Below are 10,625 nucleotides of genomic sequence, written 5' to 3' on the forward strand. Positions count from 1 at the left end.
CAAACCAGTTTTAGAAACAATAAGAAACTCATTTTTAAATGCATATAAAACTCGCACCTAAAAATATAGGAAACCAGTCAAATTTGTACCAAACTTGGTTTCATCTATGGTGGGGGGAATCATTGTATCCCTCTCAAATAGTGTGAAGTATGGGAAAACAAGACCTTGACAGCCCTTCATACATTGTTCTTATACACGTAGATCTAGCTTACTTCTATTGAAACCATTAGCAGGCTGTTCTCACTTCCATTGATGTGGTCAGAGAAGGTTATTTCTTTTAATCTAAACGTGATTTTTGAACTTTTTATATCAAGTTGAGATTTGAGCACAAGATATTATGCTCATAGTTGCATATGATTTTTACAAATTCTTGCAGGAGGAAGCCTTTACGTTATTAACCATATTAGCTTGAGATGGTTCTATGTTTTATTTTGGTAATTGTTTTAAAACTTTTTTGCTTTTACATATAATAATATATGAAAAAATTATGTGATATTTTGTTTTTTAGTGCTCTTGCTTTTCTTAACATTTCTTTTATTACATGTATCATGTCATTATTCTTATAACATAAAATAATATGTAATTTCCAAAAACTTTTAGCAATTTTGTTAGAAATTCCTACCTGTTGGATCGATTTTCGGATCACACAGTTTCACAATCATCATCATGATATAAATCAGAAAATATAACAATATAGATATCATGATCAATAGACGATCGAAACAATAACAAGGAGCAAACATGTCGGGTTCCACCATATACAAAAATCCAGACATATGCAAATGAACAAACATATGCATAGAACATAATATAAACAACAGAAGCATGTTAATATTGTATAAACGGCAAAGGCGTACGAAAGTACTCCCCTTAGAAAAGATTTGCCCCCACATACAGTGCAAAATAGGGTCCGGCGTCCGATTACCTGAGCCCGACACGGCGGGCGGGCGCGTGTAGTAGTCATCCCACCCTCTTGTTCTCAAAAACAAGTGTAAGAGTTTACATGTGGGTTATAAAGCCCACAACAAACTCAAACACAATCAATATGGGACTATTCCACGTCATCAAAACCATTTTTTCCAAAAAGAAGGAAAACAGCCCATGTTTCATATTTGAATTCTCTCTTCCCTTCTTACACCTAACACTACCATCATCAAGGAATCTACATATCAAAACCTTGTATCAATGTCTCTTAGAAACTGGTATAAAAAATTTTAGATACACTTTTCAATGAAAACCTTCCTGAAACTTTTAAGGGCCTTGTGTATCGGTACCCATACCTCGTACTGGTACCCATACCCGTCTCTGGTAATTATGATTTATACAAAGGAATGTCAAAAATCCCAAGTTAGTGTGACTCTGCAATGAGTTGGAATTAATTAGCAGATCATTTAATCTTTTTTCTAGAACCTAAAGAGTATATATATATATATGCAAGCTGGGCTATAAACTCCGTGGGATTCAAACTCAAGGCCCCTCCATTATAAAAATGCAACCTACTTATCCAGCTATCTCATTCAACCTCCGAAACTTTGAACAGTTATTAGCTTAACTAGAAGATTGTCCTCCACAGCAGCAGTGACCGAGGCGGCTCATATCGTAGCTTTCATATCAGGAAACTTGCAAAAGGTGAACTTAGTTCAGTGCATAGATACTCCTTGATCTGATTACTTTTGACAGATTTAGATGAGGTTGGGTAAAGGACATCATGGTCAGAATCAAGGCATTCTAGCTGTTCGAAGAGAAATAGATCCAGTTTTCATTGTCCAAACCATAGCATTCAAATTTCAAACCAAATATGAGTATCATGGCTCGAATCCTGTCATTGTTGTCTCTGATTCTAAAATATGTAGCCAAGGTTCCTAACATCTGATGTCTAACTTGCACATACTAGCACTGGCTTGGCAAGAAACCAATGAAGAGGTGCTATCCACAATGAACAGTGGCTCTTCACATTAACAGCCATGACGGCACTGAATAAAATACATTCTACTGTTTATGTTTCTTCTCTTTCCTCTTTCGTTATCTGATGTAAATTAGCAAGACTATTGCCTGCCTGATACACCTGAACACATTAGAAGTTCTACACAAATAGATAGGCATTCCACAAAAAAATAAGACTTCCACCTTTTTCAAAAGTCAGATTAAGCAGTTTATAAGCCATTGATTGGAACTATTTTGAACAAGGATTCCAAAACTTTTGTGCTATGCATACAATCCTGTATACAAAAATTGAAAACTATTGGAAGGAAAACCAATTAAAAAAGTCCCCATCAGACTAAACAAGCAGAGGGCTTGATGGAGAACCCCGCTTTTCCTTCATGTTTTCTTTCTCTTCAATCTTGCTGCCCTTTGCCCTATTGCAAGGAAAACCAATTACATAAATTTCCCATCAAACTGAACAAGCAGAGGGCTTGACAGAGAACCGTGGTTATCCTCCATCTTTTCTTTCTCTTCAGTCTTCCTCTCTTTTGCCCTCTTGTGTTTGACCCTTGTCAAATGCACACAATTGGATCCCTTTTGTTTGAGTCTTCCTGTATCTGCAACTGTCCTTTCCAGAGTTTTAGCACCAACATCAGCTGCCTCAACTTCGGCCTTTTCCTGAGACTCATCATTTGGATCAGATTCTTCTGCATCATCCATTCCCTTTTCAGCTTCAACCTTGCTTGATTCTACCAAATTCTCCCTTGCCTCCTTTTTAGTGTTCTCAATCATGGTTTGCAGATCCACGTTAACCTGAAAAGTTGCAGATAATTAATTAGTTATACAACCACTCATCATCAACCTAAGATCCAGAGATTTGGCCAGCTAAAACGAGAAACTGATCAGTAAGTTTTAAATAGTAAAATAGAGAAGTCTAAAATGGCCAAGATAGTGCATAAAAGGACCCCAATCAAGCAGACTTCTGGAAAGACAATTAAGTTCATGGTTCACATCAAACACGACCCAATGTGTTCCAGTTGATCATCATACTGCAAGTTTTCTGTTCTTGTAGTACCTTGGGGTCCTGAGAATTCTTCTATGCCTCGTTTGCATGTAGGGCAATTCCTGATGACTTTCTGTGTTCTCAGGCTATGCCCACCAACAACACCTCTCTATCTGATTGGTGGAAAAGCAGCCTGCAGACAGGCTTTGCAGAAGCTGTACAGGGGGTGGCAACGGGAAGAATCATAACTTTCCAGCAATGATCACAGAGGATTTCTACATTCAAAGGAAATAGTTAGCAGTTTCAAAATTGTGAAAATATTCAAAAAAGAAAGATGAAAAAAAAAGGGCAAGAAGAAAATAATCCCACTTTGAAGTTATATATTGAGATTAGTATCACAAATGATGGCTCTTTATGCATCAAATCAGCTAAAAAATTTCACAGAATAAAAAGGAAAATCCATACTTAGGTCAGTAAAGGATAAGAACATGCAGCAAAAAAAATTTAAGGGCAAGAAAGATGAAAAATTCAATTTTGTCAATCTAGGAGAAGTCAAAGAAGAACACATCAGATCTGAAATGGCATGTTCAAGCAAATTCCGAAGAACTCGGCTTAAAAAAAAGTATGACATAAAATAAAAAGTGAATTCCAGAAGCTATTCTTTACATACGGAAACTATTTCCCTTTCACATCAAAAAGGCTTTCCATCGACTATAAAAACAACTGAGACCTTACCTGGAGGGAGCTTGCTACGTTTATTGCCACAATTTGCCTTCCTAGTTTTGCAGTTACCTTCACCATTTGCATCATCCAGCTATCTCCTGCTTGGAGGCTATGTCACATGGGTGTGGGTGCGGGCGCGGGTGCGGGTGCGGGGATTCGGCACTTCCAAAAAACCCAGGTGCGGGGGTGCGGCAGGGGCAAAAATGTCAATATATATATATAGGGGGTCGGGGTTCCCCTCCCTTACGAAAAAAAGATCAGCTGTCAGCTGCTCGATTTTTTTTTTAAAAAAGCAACTGTCTGTCAGCAGCTGACAGACAGCTGCTTTTTTTAAAAAAAAATCGAGCAGCTGTCTGCCAGCTGACAGAGCTGCTTTTAAAAAAAGAATCGAGCAGCTGACAGCTGCTGTCAGCCAACTGACAGGCAGCTGCTGTCAACAGATTTTTTTTTTTAAAAAAAATCGCAGCATAGAGCAAATTTTAAAAAAAAAAAATCCAAAAAAAAATGGACCTAAATGATCCTGGGTGCGGTCAACGCACCCAGGATCGGGTTGATCGCACCCGGTGCCGCCCCCGCACCCGCGTCGAGTCGCGTCGACGCGGGTGCGGCACCCTGCTAGCAGGATCCCTGTGACATAGCTTGGAGGTGGAGGTTTCTTCCAAAACCATCCCCTTGCTTCCTACAAATAGATTTAAATATGTAAGTATGCATTCTACATGTACAAATGCATGTTCAAAATAAAGAAAACAAGCATCACGTTTTGCAACATACAATCCTGCATTTGTGCAAATTATGTATATTGCGTTTTAGGTTGTCTGTCAACGTTGAACATTGTCACAAACAGAACAAATTTGTCCTAAGAATTCAAACAAACTGTAAATGAGTTTGTCCTTAAAAATATGTATAGCCCCCTCCTACCAAAACAATTACCTCTAATTCAAAGAAGTGAATGCTAAATGTGGATACAGAATCCAAAACAAATTATTTCAGTTATAGCAAAACAGCTATATGTTGCTGGCAACAAAAAAACTTTTTTTTTGTTCCAAAATATTTCTCAACAGTCAACATCATTATGCAACAAAAATACTTCTCAAAATCACGATATGTATTCATGTAGGCAAGAAAAAAGTTTTTTCTTTTGTTTTGGTGTCTGTGTTCATACTCGTGAAGTCCAACATAAAAGTACATTACTCCTGCTGAAGGGATAAAGCTTCAACAACAATAAAGCAAGATATAATCTATGTCACAGGGATTCGGCTAGCAGGGTGCCGCACCCGCGTCGACGCGACTCAACGCGGGTGCGGCACCGGGTGCGGTCAACCCAATCCTGGGTGCGTTGACCGCACCCAGAATCATTTAGGTCCATTTTTTTTTTTGGATTTTTTTTTTAAAAATTTGCCCTATACTGCGAATTTTTTTTAAAAAAAAAATCTGTTGACAGCAGCTGTCAGCTGCTCGATTCTTTTTTTTTAAAAGCAGCCAGACAGCTGCTCGATTTTTTTTTAAAAAAGCAACTGTCTGCAGCTGCTTTTTTAAAAAAAAATCAAGCAGCTGACAGCTGATCTTTTTTTCGTAAGGGAGGGGAACCCCAACCCCCTATATATATATATATATATATATATATATATATATATATATATATATATATATATATATATATATATATATTGACATTTTTGCCCCTGCCGCACCCCCGCACCCGGGTTTTTTGGAAGTGCCGAATCCCCGCACCCGTACCCGCACCCATGTGACATAGGATATAATAGATAATTAAATGAACAGACCTCCCAGTGCCATGAAGGGCTGTCTTTCCTTTCTGTGATGTCAGTTGCAGTCTTAAGCTCTTTGATGGATGGCAATGGCCTAGGACAGTCACCATGCTCATCACTGAAATCAAATACCAATGGGTTAGATAATCACCGAGACATTATAAAGAAAGCAAGAATTGAACACATTTACTACCAGTCCATGAAAAGTTCAAGTTCCTCAACAAGATCACCCAGTCTGGTTCCATTTTCATGAACTAATATAGCAGTCACGACTTGGTCTCACAGGTTATTTATCCAGCTTCACCGCGGGCTGAACAGTCCTACACTAGACCAGGAAAATAACTTCCCCAATGAATAAATGATGACTCAATCACTTCTACAGTTGCTCTCAGTAAAATATTGGAAAGTTGTAGAGTTGACACCATTTGGCTCTAAAACACACACACACAAAAAAAAACATCCCCTCAGAGAAGAGGGAAAATATCCCACTCACATACACACACAAAAGCCGAGCACCCAATGCCACTTGAGAGGAGAGGGAAAATATCTTACCTGCTGCTTTAGTATTTAAACATTAAAAGAACCCAAAACATGATGACAAAATAAACAGAACTTGGTAAAATAGAAGATTGTACATTAATACATAAGCAAACAACCAAATATTTCAAACCTAGTCCGAGGTGCAGGTTTATTATCACATCTGACGAACAAGTATAGACAGACCATGAAACCCTGAAATGTGCAAATAAAAGTAATTGTCAGCAGATGCCTTTACTTTAAAAAAGGAAATATAACAAACAATTCCAATGGAAATTTGATGGCTCAACCAGACATTTGAAGGAATCCTATATCCCTTTTATAATCAAGCTAAATAGGAAAGAAAGGGATTAAGTACAAAAAATGCCTTTACAATGCAAATCTTTTGGAAGTATTTGATTCAAATTGTTGTCATCATCGTACTTTAGAACAAGTAAGCCAATTTATTATCTACATATTAACACCATGTTAGTCTTGACAAAAAGGACGCAGCCATGCCTCCATTAAATATAATTAAGGCCGTAAGATTAACAAGGACGCATACCTGAATCCCAACCTTACGCCAACATTTCTCAATCCTGTAAATTCCATCATATCTGACACCCTTCTCCGGTGCATATGAAGAACGTTTCTCTTTATGCGACCTAGTTCATCCATGAAATATGCAAAGTTTAGCAATATTAGCTAGCCACACTTGTTAAAATATAGTTTACTTGTTATTGTGTGTGTGTGTATATATATGAATAGTTATACATAGGGCTATTTTAGTCTTTTTACTCTTGTAATAGGGCCAACCTATTAGGGTCTGCTATGTAAATGTCTGTTTTTGTTTTTATTTTTTAAATGTTCTGTTTTTTTATCAAATGTAGCTATTGGGACAGCCCAACTAGCCATTGGGCTAGTCCCAACGGCGGTATTTATAGTCGTTGGGGCTGGTCCTACAGCCAGTTGGACCAGCCCATGTGCATTGTATTGTACCTATTTAAAGGCACATCCTCTCCTTGTAAAGTTAATGCTTGTCTAAGCATTTTGTGAAATAATACAATCATATTTTTTTCTTTTGACTCTTGTGAAGTGTTATTGTGTATCTCCTTTGTGGGATTGTACTTGGTCCTTTAGTGACCACTTTGTATTTGTGATTTCTTGTGGCCTTTAGTGGCTATCTATTGTAGTTTTGCTTATTTCATTTCAACACTACCAACTCCATTAAATTATATTTTCTTGCATAACTGTAAGAAATCTATAAACAGTACATTTTTGAATGAGATAGCCCGCTCCTAATGTCTCCCCAAATCACATTTTATTTTGTCTAAGCTACTGCATTTACCTACGAAAATGGTTGTGTTATAACAATCTCACATTAACACTCATTAAATTTGAATTAAAGTATTCATGTCCAGTTTATAAGTACAACAGAGTTAATGGGTCCACCAAAAATCTAGCATCATTTGAATTGGATGAACTTTGCAACATTAAGAAAGACCAAATAATAAGGCTAAATCTACGCGATGTCAGCATAAAGACTGACTGATGCATAAACGGTAGTCAGTAAGAATTAAAATAAATAAATTGGTCAAATAAGATAGCTGGGCCAATTAGAGCTGCAGTAACCTAACCAAGGGGTCTCAGGTTTGAATCCAGCTCACAGATTCAGAAACTTTGAGAAAACAAAAAGGAAACAAAGGTATTAGTTTATCCAAACCAAGGTTCCAATCAGCGGTATCTCCAGTAAATCAATCCTGTTCATCTCATAAGTAGAGTTCAACCTATCCAAGTATTAATCATGGAATAATTAAGATAAGAACAACAATCATCACTAATGACTAGCAGTCTTATGTCAACCACATTGCTATACAACTAATTTAATAAATCAATTAATACAAAGGATTTAATTTAATTAATCAATTAATACAAAGGATTTAATTTAATTAATCAATTAATACAAAGGATTAAGTTAAAAAAACTCTAAAAGATATTATGTTGGCCAACATATAACAAACTAAATAGGCAATTAGGAAGCAACAATAGCTAGAAAAGACAAAAGAGACAAAGCCTCACCTCACTACACGAACAGGGTAGCCCTCCTTGCAACTAACACGTAGTGCCTCGTTCATTTTTTTCAAATTTCTGATCAACCAACTTCTCCTTGTTTGTCCTCTTGTTCCCACTCAAATCTCTCCCTCGCTAACAGAAACCAACACAAAGAAGACAAGAGAAGGTTTCAAGTTAGAGGGATCAACAACAAAAGCATGAGAAAATAACCACCATAATCATATATCAGGAGTTAGAAAGAAAGGCAATGGCGCTTTGAATCAGAAAGCCTAGCTCTAACCTTCCTGTATAGAGGAACCACTCTCCATGATCCTCGTCATCCTCATATCTGCCAGACAGGGGACCGACTGGGCACCATAATCTGACTGTCCTGCAATTCCAGCAACATGGGGTTGGTGAATTCCCCATTGCCTGCACTCCATCCGGTCCTCCCAGCATTCACCAACAAGAACCCCCTGATTCCTCTCTGGATCATTCTCTGCAGGAATAGGACCAAAGTGATCAGGCAGCACAGTCACAAAGATCTTTCCACTGCATGCATTGGTCTTCCCTGCCTTCTTTGCCCTCTCCGTCGTTAATGCCTTATCCGGTCTATCCTTGGTGTGTATTGAATAGTTATAGGCCTTGGAAGTACCAGAAGCTGATGCCGATTTCGACATCTTTCACAACCTGATTGTCGCCACTAATGCAGCATTGATCCTTGGTTGTTCCACCAGCCTTGTAGGAATAGAAGCCCGGCATTTCGCGCACGTCATCTTACCCTGCCCTACCCATTTCTGGAAGCACCTCAAGCAGAAATTGTGCCCGCATGGTGTCTGTGAATTGACCCAAGATGCAAGTGTTAATGGAGATGACAAAAACCATAGAGGTAGAAGTCATGGCGATGATGGTGATTCAGAGAAAGGAAGACAATCATGGTCATGTCATTGATTATTGTGATGTAAGACATAAAAGGTGAAAATACAGATAAAAACTTGTCAGGCGATGGTGGGCATGATGGATTAATAGTGCTGAAGATGGTAAGCAACCAAGTTACCCAAATGGAAACTTTCATGGACATGTTTGTGATGATGATGATGATGCAAACGGAAACCCCAGATGGTAATGATCAAATAATGGCAACTATGATAGTGTGATGTCAGATACCTAAAATGTGAAACCACCAAAATGCAGAGATGAAACTGAAGATGACTATGGTGGTAGACTGACAGTGAAGGGGTTCAGTCCATAAGTTACCTAAAAAAGAAGCATTAACAGACATAATGATAACATTAATGGAGGCGGTTGTGGTGTTAATGGTGACCATGGCGGGAGTATAAAACACAAACAGAGAACACCAATGGTCATAACAACGCCAGAAGCCCAATGGCGGCTATACCGGTGTCAATGTAAACCACCCAAACGGGTTAAAACCAACACCAAAGATGATGGTGGTGGTGAACGTTGTCGCCGTCATCGTCGTGGAGCACCACGACGACGACAACGACGTACTCCGCGATGAAGACGACGACGGTGGTGGTGAACTTACGGTGACGGGGCGTTCCGGCAATTGCAGACAGAAGGCACAGTTGGTCCCTTCCTCGATACCCTCCTCTCCCCCATCTTCGTTCCGATCCTTCTTATTCTCACCGACGAGGCCGTCCGCCACCGCGTTTCCCGTCATGAGCTCCTGCTTCTTCTTCGGAGAGCGACTAGTCGGCCTGGATGGCCCAGATAGCGGTCAGGAGGTCGCCGGACGCCCCCGTTCCCGGCGACTGTGGGGGGCAGAGGCGGCGGCGCGGCGGCTTGACCACCATCGGCGGGAGGAGGAAGGAAGTCGGGGCACTCTCAATTGAGGGTGGAGGAGAGGTAAGGGGGTGGGGAGGAGAGGTCAGGGGGTGGGGAGGCGAGGCAGGGGGCGTGCCAAGGGGTGGGGCAGATTGCGCAGAAGAGGGTCTCCGCCTCTCCGGGCGTCGCCATGCACGCACCCTCGCTGTCGCAAGGCAGGTCCTGCCCACCACCCATCTCTCTCTCTCTGTTGCAGGAAAGCTTGGTGGGGAAAGAAGACAGAACTTGCAGGAAAACTTGGTGGGGATAGAAGAGAGAGAAGATTAAGGTTTGAGAGAGCGGAAACCTCGGAGGCGATTGGATCAGGCAGAGACTCGAGATATATATATAAATATATATATATAGAGAGAGAGAGAGAAGGTCTCTCTCTTGCTTCGATTTCAGGATTCTTTCGATATTTTTTGAATTTCCCGCCAGCGACAAGCACAAGGAAATGTGAAAGGTCGTTTATGCCCTTTGTATCCCTAGATCAGCAGCATTGGACCCTTGGTGTCCCTTCTTGGTTAACCCGGCTCCGACTTGGCTGCATCTCCTCATCCCATTCTGGTCTTCGGATTTGATCGAGGACCTAAGGCTGGGGTGGCCTAGATGGTGAGTGGGCAGGAGCCAGGGTTTTGACCATTGACTTTGTGGGTTGGTTGAGTTGTGACGTGAGTGTGTGAGACATATAAATCGTATCGAGTCCAGCCCCACGAAATTTTCTAGTAGTTCAGATGAGGTTCGATCTGGGTCTGGTCTAATAGGTTTTGATTGTGGTAGCGGGCTTGACGTGATGGTGCTGACCCTTTCAT

The 10,625-nt window shown here is 40.1% G+C and overlaps 1 pseudogene; it reads right to left on the reverse strand.

Moving 5' to 3' along the window:
• Nucleotides 1-4,836: 4,836 nt before the first annotated feature.
• Nucleotides 4,837-9,966, reverse strand: LOC149833515 (E3 ubiquitin-protein ligase ORTHRUS 2-like; annotated as a pseudogene).
• Nucleotides 9,967-10,625: the final 659 nt, after the last annotated feature.

Source organism: Nuphar pumila, chromosome 7 (genome assembly GCF_984573655.1).
Source record: "Nuphar pumila chromosome 7, dmNupPumi1.hap1.1, whole genome shotgun sequence".
In the NCBI taxonomy this organism is placed as follows: Eukaryota; Viridiplantae; Streptophyta; class Magnoliopsida; order Nymphaeales; family Nymphaeaceae; genus Nuphar; species Nuphar pumila.